The sequence below is a fragment of the Haemorhous mexicanus genome, chromosome 9 (assembly GCF_027477595.1).
Source record: "Haemorhous mexicanus isolate bHaeMex1 chromosome 9, bHaeMex1.pri, whole genome shotgun sequence".
Lineage (NCBI taxonomy): Eukaryota > Metazoa > Chordata > Aves > Passeriformes > Fringillidae > Haemorhous > Haemorhous mexicanus.
The window spans coordinates 13,473,836-13,487,438 of record NC_082349.1 but is presented as its reverse complement, the minus strand read 5'-3'; the positions used below and the strand labels follow the sequence as shown (position 1 = coordinate 13,487,438).

The following is a 13,603-nucleotide window of genomic DNA, read 5'->3' as shown; positions in this document are numbered from 1 at the left end:
CTGACATCACGGCTATTCTGTTTTCCTTAGAAAGAAATTAATCACTGCTACCATTCCTTGCACCAAAGGCTGAACAGAGAGGGAGTGATCACTTTCACTCAGCACCTACACAGAGCTTCTCTGTGATTTCATGTGCTATATGTACCAATTGTGCACTTTGAGAATAAAAAGTTGACAGGATAATAGGCTAAATTCTGTGATCATTTCTCACACAGAATACAGCTTTACTCCTGCTGAAATGGCCAGACTTAGGTACAGAATCTGCCTCACATATAGTTTTCTGAGGTAAAACACTTTTGTGCTAAAAAAGGAAGAACACTTAAAACCTACTTATTATTCTTAACTGTTTTCACTGTTTGAGAAAATTAAATCTTTAAGTAAACATGCAAGGGAGAGAATTAAGAAATTTAATTAAATATTATGTTGAGAAAATGTAACTACTACGAAGAGGTGCAGTCATAAGCTACTTACAAAAAGAAATGTTGAGGTCTAAGTAGGACTATTATCTTTAAAGAGGAAAAGTAAAAACTCAAATAAATGATAGATCAATTCCAGGTTTTCATCCTGGAATTTTACCATGGATGGAATTACCATCCATGTACCACTGGATGAACTACAGGCATTTAAAAGAAAGGAAGACTCCAGATAGAGAGGAATTCCACAGTACAGTAAAGAAGTTATTTCCATTCAAGGAGTTTACCTTGGGCAAAAAGGGAGTTTCCAGGGTGTGCAGTGCTGCAGAAATTCAGACCCAATGTAGGTTGCATGCAGCACAAGAAACAGGGAGCCTGGCTAAGCTTCTGTAAATCAGAGCAATCCCTGAGGGCTGCTCTATTTCACATGAGGATTCATTGGCCTGTAGCAGCCCTGAATCTCAGCATCTACAGAGGTGGTTTAAAGCCACTTTTGGGCTTTCTTCATGGGCTACACCTCCTTCAAAGTGCCTCACTCAGATGTAGAACAGGATATTTCTTTTGCTTATAAAACACAAGAAAACAGGATCCCTCTCACCCAAACAAACAATATTTCATGTAAGCTCAAAACAAATCCTTTGAACATCTGTTTCAGTGGAGCCAAGTTCCCACAAAGCACTGTGTGCTTCTCAGAGTTCTCTGCTCCTCATCCCTCTGAGTTTGCAAACATGCTGTTTGAGTGAGGGATACATTTATCAACTGCCTGTTTGGGACTCTCACTAAAAAAATCCATTCATTTCAGCAAAGTAATAGTTCCCTTTCCTCCACACAGCTTTTGAGTCACCTTGCCACAAAGCTGTGATTTTCTTTTTCCAAAACTATTTGTATACCAATAAAATGTCACTACTTCATAAATGAACAAAAGCTCTCATTGACTTCAAAAGGAATTATATTCACAAAAGATTCTGTCTCTAGTTCTTACCTGCTTAATTATTAAGATTCTAGAATGCAACTTTCAGTGTTGTAAGATATGAACTGAAAATTGTGGGCCTGTCCCCACCTATCAGCCAGGTATGCAATCCACCAGGCTGACACATGAGTTGTTCAATACTTTCACACGAGTGTCCTCCTGAAGGCATTGCAGCAATGTGTGTGCTTAGAGTTAACTATATATGTTTTAATGTTCCACTAAATCATAGTTTAAGTACTTAGATGGTTCCAGATGAGCAGAGCAGATGAAAGTAAGTTTAGTGTGATGGCTAGTGTACAAACTCTTTGGACACAAATCATTTTGATTAAAAGGTTATTTGCTGCTATATGGAATACAGAATTACTGGTTTAGAAGAAGTGAGTCAAGGCTTCTCCTGGATTTTGTTTTCACTGGCTGAAATAAGTAACTGTCTGGGTAAGTGTATGATCGCTCAGCTCTCAAATTTAAAGAAATGCTAACATGCTAACAAATCTGTGATCTCCTTTCTGAAAAATCAGATTTGTCTATTTAGGTTATAACTGTCTTCAGTGCCTCTGGCCCTAGCATTACAAATGTCAAAATGAAAAAAAAAAAAAAAAAAAATTCAGCCCTGTAGTTCCCGTTTGCTCAGTGCAGTTTCTGGAGCATTAATCAAAACTGCCCATTTCTGATCACGGGCTCCTGAAGAGGGCAGCACGTTCTAGATATTATGGAACTGTAAGCTCTGAGGTGCCAGCCTGGGCCTGACTGTACTGCATGCAGAGCAAGGGTGAATAAAACTTTCTGGATATTCTGTGTACACGCTTCCCATAATACAAAAAGCCAGCAAAAGTCCTAGGCTTTTGACCAAGGTCAAAACTGTATTTGATTATTAAAGAGAACATTCAAATTAGGTACCTGAAGCAAAGTATTTAAAAAGAGAGCAACAAAATACCAGCAATGAGAACTTCCACAAGGAGTATGTTTTATCTTTAACACTGTAGATAACTTTTCTTATTGGCAGTGCATCGACTATCAAAACTACTAAAGGGGTTAGATTTAATTATCTCACTTCTTTGCACATTTCATCTCAATTGCTATGGCAACATTCAGTTGCCTGAGCAGCAATGTACACTTTAATCAGATATTTCCTCACTCATTTCTCTGTGCACCACAGCAATGTAGTCAAATTTACAGCCAAACCCTGATGCATCTGATAACACCTCTTAGGAATTAATGGTTATGTTTCCTCTGCCCCTCACCCATAGCCACAAAGACTTCCAGAGAGTTTTGCACTCCGATGACAAAAGCTTTAGGAGTTGAAAAGTGTGTGTGCTTCCCCACCACAGTTTCTTCCCTACTTCACTTGACACTATGTCATCTTCTGCCACCATTCCCTTTTCCCAAGGCTTCTACTGACTGGGGAATTCTTCCCATCAAGCAAAGGGCAGGTCTTCTGGTCCCTGCAGGAACTCTTTCAGGGCTGACAAAAGGAAACATAATAATTGGGCAGACAATATGGTTCCTCCCATATTCCACCCTGCCCTGAAAAGCTTTTTGTTGGATTACTCAGCCCTGATTAAATGCTTCGTCAGAGTACATCATAGTTCTTTAAAGTTCTTGGCCCAGAAACCAGGAACATGGGCTAAAATAAAAGTAATTAGAAGTGATGAGCAGATAGTAGGGACTCCTTATTGAAATGCAGACAGTAAAAAGAGTCAGGAAGCAAAAAGTACATGGGGATTACTAAATTCAGGTTATGGGAAATCTTGATATTTCTGACATAGAATATTGTCTGGTTTGCTAACATGTCACCATTAAGGTAAAGGGCAAACAGAGATAAGTTCCTAATGCTGCCTTAGTGTCTATGGTGAAAAACATAGAAATGCATTAGAAGGATTGAATTTGTTTGGATTATAGTCAAACATTTAGGAAAGGAGATAGGCATAAAGCATTAAAGCATAATTCCACATATTCCAAAGACAGTCTTTAGACAGTCAATTTTGCTTTTTTGCATTAAAGAAAACATTCTATACTGCTTCTTGTTCTAGATTTTTTTTTCATAGCTGTTCATCTGTTTGCATGTAATCAACTATCACAGCTCACTTTTTAATAAGGTCTCAGATTACTGCTGTCCTAAAGATTTCAGAAACCCTGGGTAAGTACAGAGTTGTCTTGGATCATTTTGTTCCAGAGAGATATAATGGAGTCAGAGTCAGAACTACTCCACATCTTGTCAATGATAACAAAGTCTGATCAACCTCCCTGACCATGCAACATGAAGTCACTTTCTACACTTTATCTCCACGTGAGCCATAGCAGATTTTCTAGAGACTTCATAATTCAAGATACCAAAAACTATAAAGTATCGATTTATTAGGAAAATAGAGGAAAAACTGTGCACATTATGCTTTCCATACATGACAAAGATCTGCTCATAAATTACAAGGAAGCTCACATTATATGGGATGTTTATTATGGATCTGGGGAGGTTTTTCCAGCTCAGGTACCAATGCCTAACATTTGTGGGCCTATGTCATATGACAGCACTGTCTCACACTCAGCCAGTAAAGCTGTTTTTTTTCAGTATTCTAATGAAAAAGCTAAAAGTTACAGAATCTACAATGCTTTTTCACGGCAGTACTTCTAGAGATGTACACATATAGTCTTTGAAATAATAGGTCTAACCTTATAAATAAAAACTATTTCAGTTTGCAGGACTGCTCTCAGTACTTTAAAATAACTATCTCCTTACAACTTTGTATATCTAATATGAGCTTTATATATAACTATACACAATATATAACAAACAACACTGTACACAATATATAACAAACAACACTGTCTTTTAAAGTACAGTTTTTGAAATTGTATTGGAAAAGAAAAATTTTTAAAAAGTCCAAAACTTCAAACCCAAAAATTTCAATATCTATGAATAAGTCAGGAGAACAAAATGTTTGCATTATAATTTCTTCCACTTGATTGTTGATTCATGTAACTTTGGAAGAGCTATGCTGATTCCACCAGCTGAGAATCTGTTAGATAGTCTTTATAATAACAGTAATTTTTTTTCCGAAATTATCTATGTCATACAACTGGAAATCTAGGCCAAACAATAAATTCCTTGTTTGAATACTTTATAAACAGGAAAATTTGTAAAAGATTGTTGTGGTTTAGAAATGGTGGCCTCCAATTTGGTGCTCCCACTAAACCCACCTGAGCCTTCCCCTCCCCTCTCCAAATGGAGGCACAAAAGGCAAAGATCATGTGTTGAGATAAGAACAATTTACTGGAAATGGCAATGAGATAAGAAAATGAACAGTAGCAGTAATATTAATAACAAAAGTGTACAAAAAAGAGAGTGATTCCCATGCAGATATGCTCACTGAGGAGCTTGTGACCTGACCTGTAGCCACACCACCCTGCAAGCCCTTCCCTTCCTTCTGGAAAAGAGATTCCCCAAACCCCCGACAATGATGTGGGGAGGTATGGAATAACCTCCTTGTCCTGGCCATGCCCTTCCTGGCTACTGCAAAAAATTAACCCTGTTCTAGCTGGAACTAGGCCAAAGATATTTCAAAACCCCTCACAGAACAGTGCCATGTTATTAAAAGACATTTTTTGTACCTTGTGTGATTTTGCTGTAAATGTGTAGGAATTCAAGTTTTGGAACATATTTCCCTATCCTTTTGATGGCTTTCTTGTATGAAAGATGTACCCAACAAATATTAGGAAAAAGTTACCTATACAAAAAGCAGACTTGCTAAAGTACTTTAAACTTTATTAAGCCCTCTACCTGTTTGTATTTATGTGAAATAATCAAAAGTAAAACATTTCCAAATCAGTTTCAGGTGAGGATGAGATTTCCACAGGGTACAGGAGAGTTCAATACAATGTAATCTCTAAACTAAGGCACATCACACAGTTCTGTAGGGGATACACAGTTCTCACTAGGTTTCTTATCAGCAGTTTACAAATTTTTGCTGTGGGTTGTCTCTAATTTTCAGTAATAGTTCGTTTCCTTCCCCCCTTTGATTCCTTCTCTAAGAAGATTTTTCTTCAGCCAGTTTTAACCCAACCCCACCCCCTCCCTCATTCTAAGTATAATAAACTACATTCTTCATAACTTGAAAACTCTCCCTCCAGCACAAGCACAGCTCCTGGCAACCTCCTACTGCTCAGCAGTTGTCCCTCCCACTTCTCCAAGAGCAGCTGTGATCCAGGTATTCATCACAGAGTGTCCTCCTGATCCACCAAATCAAACATTTTCTTAGGAGAAGTGCCTGTTTTTCTTGACCCTGGCTGTTTGCAGTCTGAAAATCTGTCTTCAAGAAGAGGACCTGGAGTGTGGCACCTGTAGCTGCTGCTGCAGGTCCATTTCTCATATGGGTGCCAAAGAGGGAGGAATTTGTGTGACAGAGAGACAGGGTAGGATGACAAGAAAATTTAAAAGCTGAGTAAAACTCTGAAGACTTTTATTTTTTAATTCCCACTTCCAGGTGCTCAACAAATTCTCCTTCCTCTCCTTGGGGTAAAGACTCCTTGCTTGGTATATTGCTGCAGCATTTTCTGCTCACTTCTCTAGTCACTTAATTTCAACTCTACTTGAGTTTAAGCACCCTTTCTGTAAAGCCTAATAATGTTTTTGCAAGTGACCATATTATTTTTTTAAAGTTTAACCAAGCTAGAGATTGGAACTACTACACTGCCCAGTTTTTGTGTATGTTATGCACACACACACAATATGTACATGTATACAAAGAATTTATGTACACTCTTAGTGTAGCACTAATACTCCCTAAAGGTATTATTATGTTGTAAGACAAATTAAATTAAACAAGAGGTAAAAGTGCACATGAAAACTGTTAAAAAATGCCTACAGGCAAGACAGAAGTGAACAGCAGGAATTTATCCAGCTGTGGGTGTCTTGGAGTTCCTCTGGGCCAACTGACTGTGCTCCCATTTCTGCTGCAGGAAATGCAATTTAAAAAAAAAAAACAAAAAACCATATAGGTGTTGTGAATTTCAAAAAAAATGACATGAATATTTTTCTGCCTCTAAGACAAAAATTAAGAGAATTTCTGTAAAAGTCATTAAGCTACAGGACTGAATGCAGAGGGATGGAGGGATTATATCACAGAAGAGCCCAGAAAGAGAGCAATATCTACCCAGGTCAGAAATGCGATAGCAGGTAGGTTTGCTGACAAGCACATCTCATAAAATCTGCAATCAGTGGAGTATGTGAGATCAGCTTTGAGAACTTTTATTAAAAATTCTGTCCTGATAGAGTATTTCTAAAGCCAAATGCAAGACAGAGGTTTTTTTGGACTGGCAGATGCAATGAGACCCTGTAAAGGATACCTGAGATGTGCAGAACTGACAGGGCCAAAGTTCTGCACATTATGATCAAGAACAGAATCATAAACAACTATAGTGGTAGTAGCATGTGTTAAATGTATACTAAATTTGAATTTGAAAAGCACATTTTATCCAAGTGCAAATGGGTGCACTCATTAGAGGTGAAGGTGCTCACACTGAATAATTCTTTATCTTTGTAAGTAAAATTGTCAGGTTTACTACTTCCCTTCATTCAAACCTAAAAACAATGCATCTCACACTGAAAGAATTTGCTGTGCAAATTATTACGTGTTATGCACTGAGAAAGAGAAATGACATGGCTCAATATCACAGTCACATAATGAAATAAGGAACCAGTTAATTCAGTTATTTTCATGACAGCGTTATCCAACAGTTATCACCATGACAATGCATCTTTGTTGACTTAGAAGTGTTCAAAAATACAAGAGCATTTGGACATGGAGACAAGGATATTAAGCCATGGTAGGAAGGAAGATTAGGAATGTAATTCTGTCTCGTTTTGACAATACTGTAATCCCAGTGGTACCACTGGAAGTGCTCCCCATTTCCACCAGGACAAAAGAAAGCACGTCTTCCTCTGACTCTTTGTGCTTGGAAACTATATCTTAATAACAGCAATATTTATAGTCCAACTGCTATATAATGAAAGGAAATATGTGAAAATGAAAAAAAAAGTATTAATGCATGCATCAGAATAACACAACAAATAGGATGTGGCTTTCTCCTGGTGAAAATATAAATTAGTCTTCTTTTCTGCTTTGAGCATTTTGACTCCAAGTGCAGTCTTATAATCTAATTGGTATTCTAGAATCATAGAATGTTTATACTGGAAAAGACCCTCAAGATCATTGAGTCAAACCATTCGCCTCATGCTGCCAAGTCCACCACTAAACCATGCTCCTAAGTACCACAGCTACATGATTTTTTAACTACCTCCAGGGATGGTGACTCAGACACTTCCCTGGGAAGCTGTTCCAATGCCTGACCACCGTTTCAGTGAAGAAATATATCCACTCTAAACCTCCCCTGATGCAATTGGAGGACATTTCCTCTTGTCCTGTTGCTTGGTACTTGTCAGAGGACACTGACCCACACACATCTACACCCACCTTTCAGGTAGCTGTAGCATGGTCAGGTCACCCCCGAGACTCCTTTTCTCCAGGCTAAACACCCCCATCTCCCTCAGCCACTTCTCATAAGACTTCTCTTATAGCTCCACTGTCCTTCTGTGGACTAGCTGCAGCCCCTCAATGTCTTTCCTGAATGGAGGGCCCCAGAACTGGACACAGCACTCGAGGTGGGACCTCTCCAGTGCTGAGCACAGGGGGACAATCACCGCCCTGCTCCTGCTGGCCACACCATTGCTGATACAGGCCAGGAGGCCATTGGCCTTCTTGGCCACCTGGGCACAGCTGGTTCATGTTTATATTCAGCTGCTGCCAACCAGCATCCCCAGGTCCTCCTGCACTGGGCAGCTTTCAGACACGCTGTCCCAAGGCTGTTGTGCTGCCTGGGGTTGTTGTGACCCAGATGTGGGACCGGCACTGATGAACCTCACACCATTGGCCTCAGCCCATCGATCCAGCCCATCCAGACCCCTCTGCAGAGCCTTCCTGCCTTCCAGCTGATTGACACCCACACAATTTGGTGGTATCTGCAAACTGCCTGAGAGTGCCCTCAATCCTCTAGTTCAGATCATCAGTAAAGATAATAAACAGAACTGTCCCCAACCCTGAGCCTTGGGAAATGCCACCAGTGACCAGACACCAAATGGGTGCAGCTGTGTTCACCACCACTCTCTAGGCCCAGCCATATCCAACCAGTTTTTAATCTGGGGGAGAGTGCATCCATCCACACCATGGGAAGGCAGTTTAATCAGGAAAACATTGAGGGGAAACTGTCAAAGGATTTACTAAAGGCTAGGCAGAAAACATTCATGGCCCTTCTTTCATCCACAAAGCAGGTTACCCTGTCATAGAAGGAGATCAGGTTGGTCCAGCAGGACCTGCCTTTCATAAACCCATGTTGGCTGGGCCTGACCCCCTGATTGTCCTGCACCTGCTGTCTGATGGCACTAAACATGATCTGCTGCATGACCTTCCCCAGCAGCGAGGTCAGACTGACAGACCTCTAGTTCCCTGGATTCTCCTTTCCAGCCATTTGTGTCATATTTGCTAAGTTCTTGTCAACTGGGACCTCCTGGGTCAGCCGTCACTGGTGGCTGGACAGAAAGTGGCTTGGTCAGCACTTTCACCTCTTCATGAATATTAAATGCAAGTAGCTGAGATTCATATAGTTTTTTCTATATGAAACTAAACAATTTGTATAAATGAAACTATTTTTCCTTCAGAATAGAGCTCTGTGAAACAAATCAAACCTTAAATTAAACAATAGCCTCAAAGACTTCTGCCTTTATAGGGCACTTCCATGCTTAAAAGCACCAATGTAAAATGTACTGGTTTTGCTCAACAGATCTGCTTTTTGGACTAAGTCCAGATTTCTAGTTATTGGGAGAGACTTTTACTTCTGGATCAGGCCCCTTGTGTATATCCACATTCATGTATGATTACTTTAGTGGAAAAAGTGGTTTTATTCCCATTTATGATGGAGTGAACTGAATTATCTTTTGGCATTTCTTACTGTATCAACAATGAAATTTATGCAATCGCAGTGCATTTAAATTCTGTGCTATAATAAAACCACATTATCCCAATGAAGGGTAGCAGAAAAACTTCTAATGTTTAACTGTGAGCATCTTTAGTAATAACAAGATGCATGAGGGAAGGAACCCAGCCTGGTCTTTTGCAGCCCATTTGAGTTTTCCAAGTTTTGCTGTTAAAAGCTGTAAAATATATTTTTATTAGTGAACTGAGAAAATCAGATAAATCCTATGAAACTTAAAGCATGTGGAAATCTATTCTGCCATTCTAACAAAGTAACTTTTCATGATGCAACTGCGCTGAAATAGTTCCTGTTGTGAAACAATTAAATTGTTAAAGTATTTTTGAGTATGAGTAAAATGCATTTAGTAAAAATCACTTGTACCCTTTCTATAGTGTTGCTTTCTTTGGCAAAATTTGGCATATACTATATGTTGGTATTTTATTTATTGCATGCTATATTTTAAAAAACAGGGTGTAAAAACTAAGGTTCATGTGTATATTATAGGTGAGAGAGCCAAAGGTGCATAGAAAAACTAGACCTCTGGCATGTACTGAAATTCCATGGAAGGTAGGCTTCCCAGACTGTGTAGAAAACAGAATTTCTCAGCATGTATTCAGGTATGCACCTTAAAGCAAAACTTCTATGTGATCAAGTACCGTGCACATAGGATTGAGTTTTACAATTTCCTGAATAGCTTTTATGAGGAGGGCTCGTGCCTCTGTCCTTCTCCTCCCTTTGCTGTTCATGTCCTGCTTTCCATTTTCCACTCCCTGCTTCTTAAAGCCGCCCCAGCAACCTGCTGGACTTAGCAGGAACTGGGGTCAGGGTGGTGATCAGTGGCTGGGGCTGTTGAGCATTCAGCCATTGATCACACTGAATAGATTCATAGATCTCAGCCATGCCATCACCAGCAGCTGCTTCGACTTTGCCTGCCAACTTTCTGTCACCTCCAGGATTCAATGAGGTTCAGAGGCAGTGTGAGAAGGTTATATAATTCTGTCAAGAGATCATGTCTTTGATTTTTTTCATCTTTTAGACCTACACATCTACCCTTTGGGGGTCTATCACAGGCTGAGAAGTTCCAATATATTACATACCATAACACAGCAGTATAAAGAGTGCTATATAAAATATATAAATGCCCTTCCTTTGAAGAGAATAGCAGGAGCTTTCACTCCTTTCTTTCATTAAAAGAACATTACCTAATGCTGAAGAGAAACCACAGCTGTATTCATATATGTATGCACATGCTTTGCTGGTAATTTGAAACACATTGTCAGATATTATCATATCTAGTGCTCCCTCTCTCACTTATATTTAAATATTCTATGCCTAATGTGTAAGAGTAAAAAGTTACTTTAATCGCTTGGATAAAATATTCAGAGTTTAGCAACTTTACTGCGAAAACAAAACATATTTCACCAAGCCATTAAAAAGACACTGGGAACTCAAATGCTGCTTTCTCATCTAAAAACTCATCATGCAGTCTAGCTGACCTGGTTTTGCTCCATTTTTCCTGTTTACTTAGCACAGGTAGTTTGTGCTCTTGCTCACATACACTGAAGCACAAAGCTGCAACACTTTTAGATGTTGCCACTTCCCAGCCTTGCACCCTGCCCTCCACTGGAAGATTGCAATCCCATCTCCAGTCCCAAAGACCAGGGCAAAGGCTTTTCACTGGCAGTTTAAATTAGCAGGCAGTGTGACCGTGGGTGGCTCATGCACAGACACATGCTCCTCTCTCCCGTCTCTGTAGGCTGACAGGAATTTCCAGCAGAACTGTGAGATGGACAGCTGTGAGCATGAATATCTGAAATCATGGCAAGGACATCTGGCAGAGCTTGTCTGTCACAGCCCATGGCTGAAAGGCTGCTTGGCAGGGTGGGCTCTGCAGGCACAGGTCTGCTGGAGAGAGGTGCTGGAAAGCTCAGCCCTACAAATCCTCCCCAAACAACTGGCAGCAAAGAATGAAAATAACCACAGTGCACAGGACAATGCTGTGGCAGAGTCAGATTTCCAAGTTTATAACAATTCTGAAATGATTCACAGGAGTCAGGCTGGCTGGATGCACTGGGCTGAGTTCCTGTAAGAAGAAAGGATGTGAGGGGGGAATATGAAAGTATTCATGAGTAATAATGATGGCTATGATGGTAACATTATCTGGTCTTCTGAATGATGCTTCCAAACATTCACAGAGAAAAAAAAAATCTAGATATTTTCCAAGAATTAGAAAAAAACCCTTCCATACTTAGAAAAAAACTCAACTTTAATTGGTCATTTTGAAAATAATTCAAATTGACATCATCTGTTTTAATGATTTAAAACATTTTCAAAGCTTTATGAACTCTCCCTGTTAAATGAGGCTACTACTTTAACACATTCAAAGATGTCTATGCAGCTTGAAAATGGACTCAAAATCCAGGAAAAGAGGCCATATTCTGTTACACGAATGCAGTTCCAGGGTTTTAATGAATCCAGACAATTTACCAATAAACATAGTACATAAATTAAGTTGATTTACTATGCAATCTGCAATTTAAAAGCTTCCTATTCTACCATCTTGCCATTTTTATAGTTTATCATAATAAAAAATGAAAAGAAAGTGATATCAGTCAGTATCACAGGATTCCATATTAGCTTTTCAGATAAACCAGGTGCAAGCAATTAAGAATATGCTTCCTGTATTTTTAAAAAGCTTTTTGTCTATTTTCTTTTATCCATTCAGTTAAAAAGAAAAGAAATATCCAGAGCTACTCTGTACAGTTTGGGATTTTTGCTGCCTGTCTTGGCTATCTGGATGCATCAGCTCTGTTCCTGAGTACATGGTAAGGCCCATTTGAGTTCACATTAAAAGAGATAAAATTTTCATAACAAGTGATGGGAGTGATACTTCTAACAAAACTAATTTTAATTGAAATTAACTCAAATGCAAACACATCTTTCCATGTTAGGTTTGGTATGCCCATTTCAAACCCATTTCATAGCAAAATCCATCACTTGGACTAAAACTAAGGTGACATTGTCACTTTAAATCACAATTCTGTATTTCAGCAATTGGCATCTCATGAAGTGGTTGTGCCACTTGCAAAATATTCAAGGACAATACTAAACACACATCTACAACCTTCCCAATGTTATTTGAAGAAAAAATAGGTTTTCTATCTCTCTAATTTCTTTGCCACTTCAAATACTGTTAACATTCTTTTTCATAAGCCTAATTTCTCCTCTTTCAATTTTAATTATATTTTTTTCTTTCTAAATTAATCCTTTGTTTGAATTGCTACTTTTGAGAGGAAAAAAAAATAGAGTTGTACAACAAACAGCTAAATATTTGCCAGTTTGCTTTGGGTCTTTTCGTGTTCCTTCTCAGAGGCCAGATCTGACAAGGTGCTGAGCATCAGGCAACTCACTAAAAGTTGAGGGTGCTGAGAATATCTCAGAAGAGCCTAGCATATTGCAGGATCATGCCTTGCACAGCAAGTTCTCCAAGTGATGACTATTTATGTTTCACTGAATAGATTTTGCATAAATTTTAACAACTCTGATATGACTGGGATTTTTTTAATGGGCAAAGAGGAGGCATTTTTCATGACCATATCACTCAGCACTTTGAGAATGAAGTGTACAGCAATGCCACCCAAAATGTCTGGCAAAGAACCAGATGTCATAGTAACAAAGACACAAATACTGGAATACATTAGAGGCAGTTGCAAGGTGTATAAGCTCTTCAGCGCTGAGAAGGCAGCCAGATCACCTTAAGTCCTGCCTTAATCAAATAATAGTACAAAACAAACTTACACACAATAACTAAGCAACCACAAGGATGACCCTCAAAGTACTGGACACTTTATACTTTTCAGCTGTATTTTTTATGTTACAGATGCAGCATTTAGTAATAATCTAAATATGCATGCTAACTAAAAAGAACATTAAATACTTTTTTAATGCAATTTTAGCATAAAATTCTCACAGTTTTTCAATCTGTTATACAGATAGTATATATTTGCTGTTTCTCCATTTCTTGCAGATGAGCACTTAGGATTTCTTTCACAGACACATTATAGAGCCACAGAGGCTGCAGCTGGACCTGAGTAGCACCTGTATCATTCCAAACTGAGCTGTGCAGGACATTGTGCTGGTGGGCCACCACTGCCCTTCTGCCAGCTGCCTTACCCAGGCAAGGCTGCAGCCACCCTGG

The 13,603-nt window shown here is 39.1% G+C and overlaps 1 protein-coding gene across 2 annotated transcripts in view; it reads right to left on the bottom strand.

Annotated features, from left to right (window-relative positions):
* Positions 1 to 13,603, bottom strand: part of ADGRL2 (adhesion G protein-coupled receptor L2) — a 386,374-nt gene that overhangs the window by 175,696 nt on the left and 197,075 nt on the right. The gene's annotated exons all lie outside the window — the stretch shown is intronic.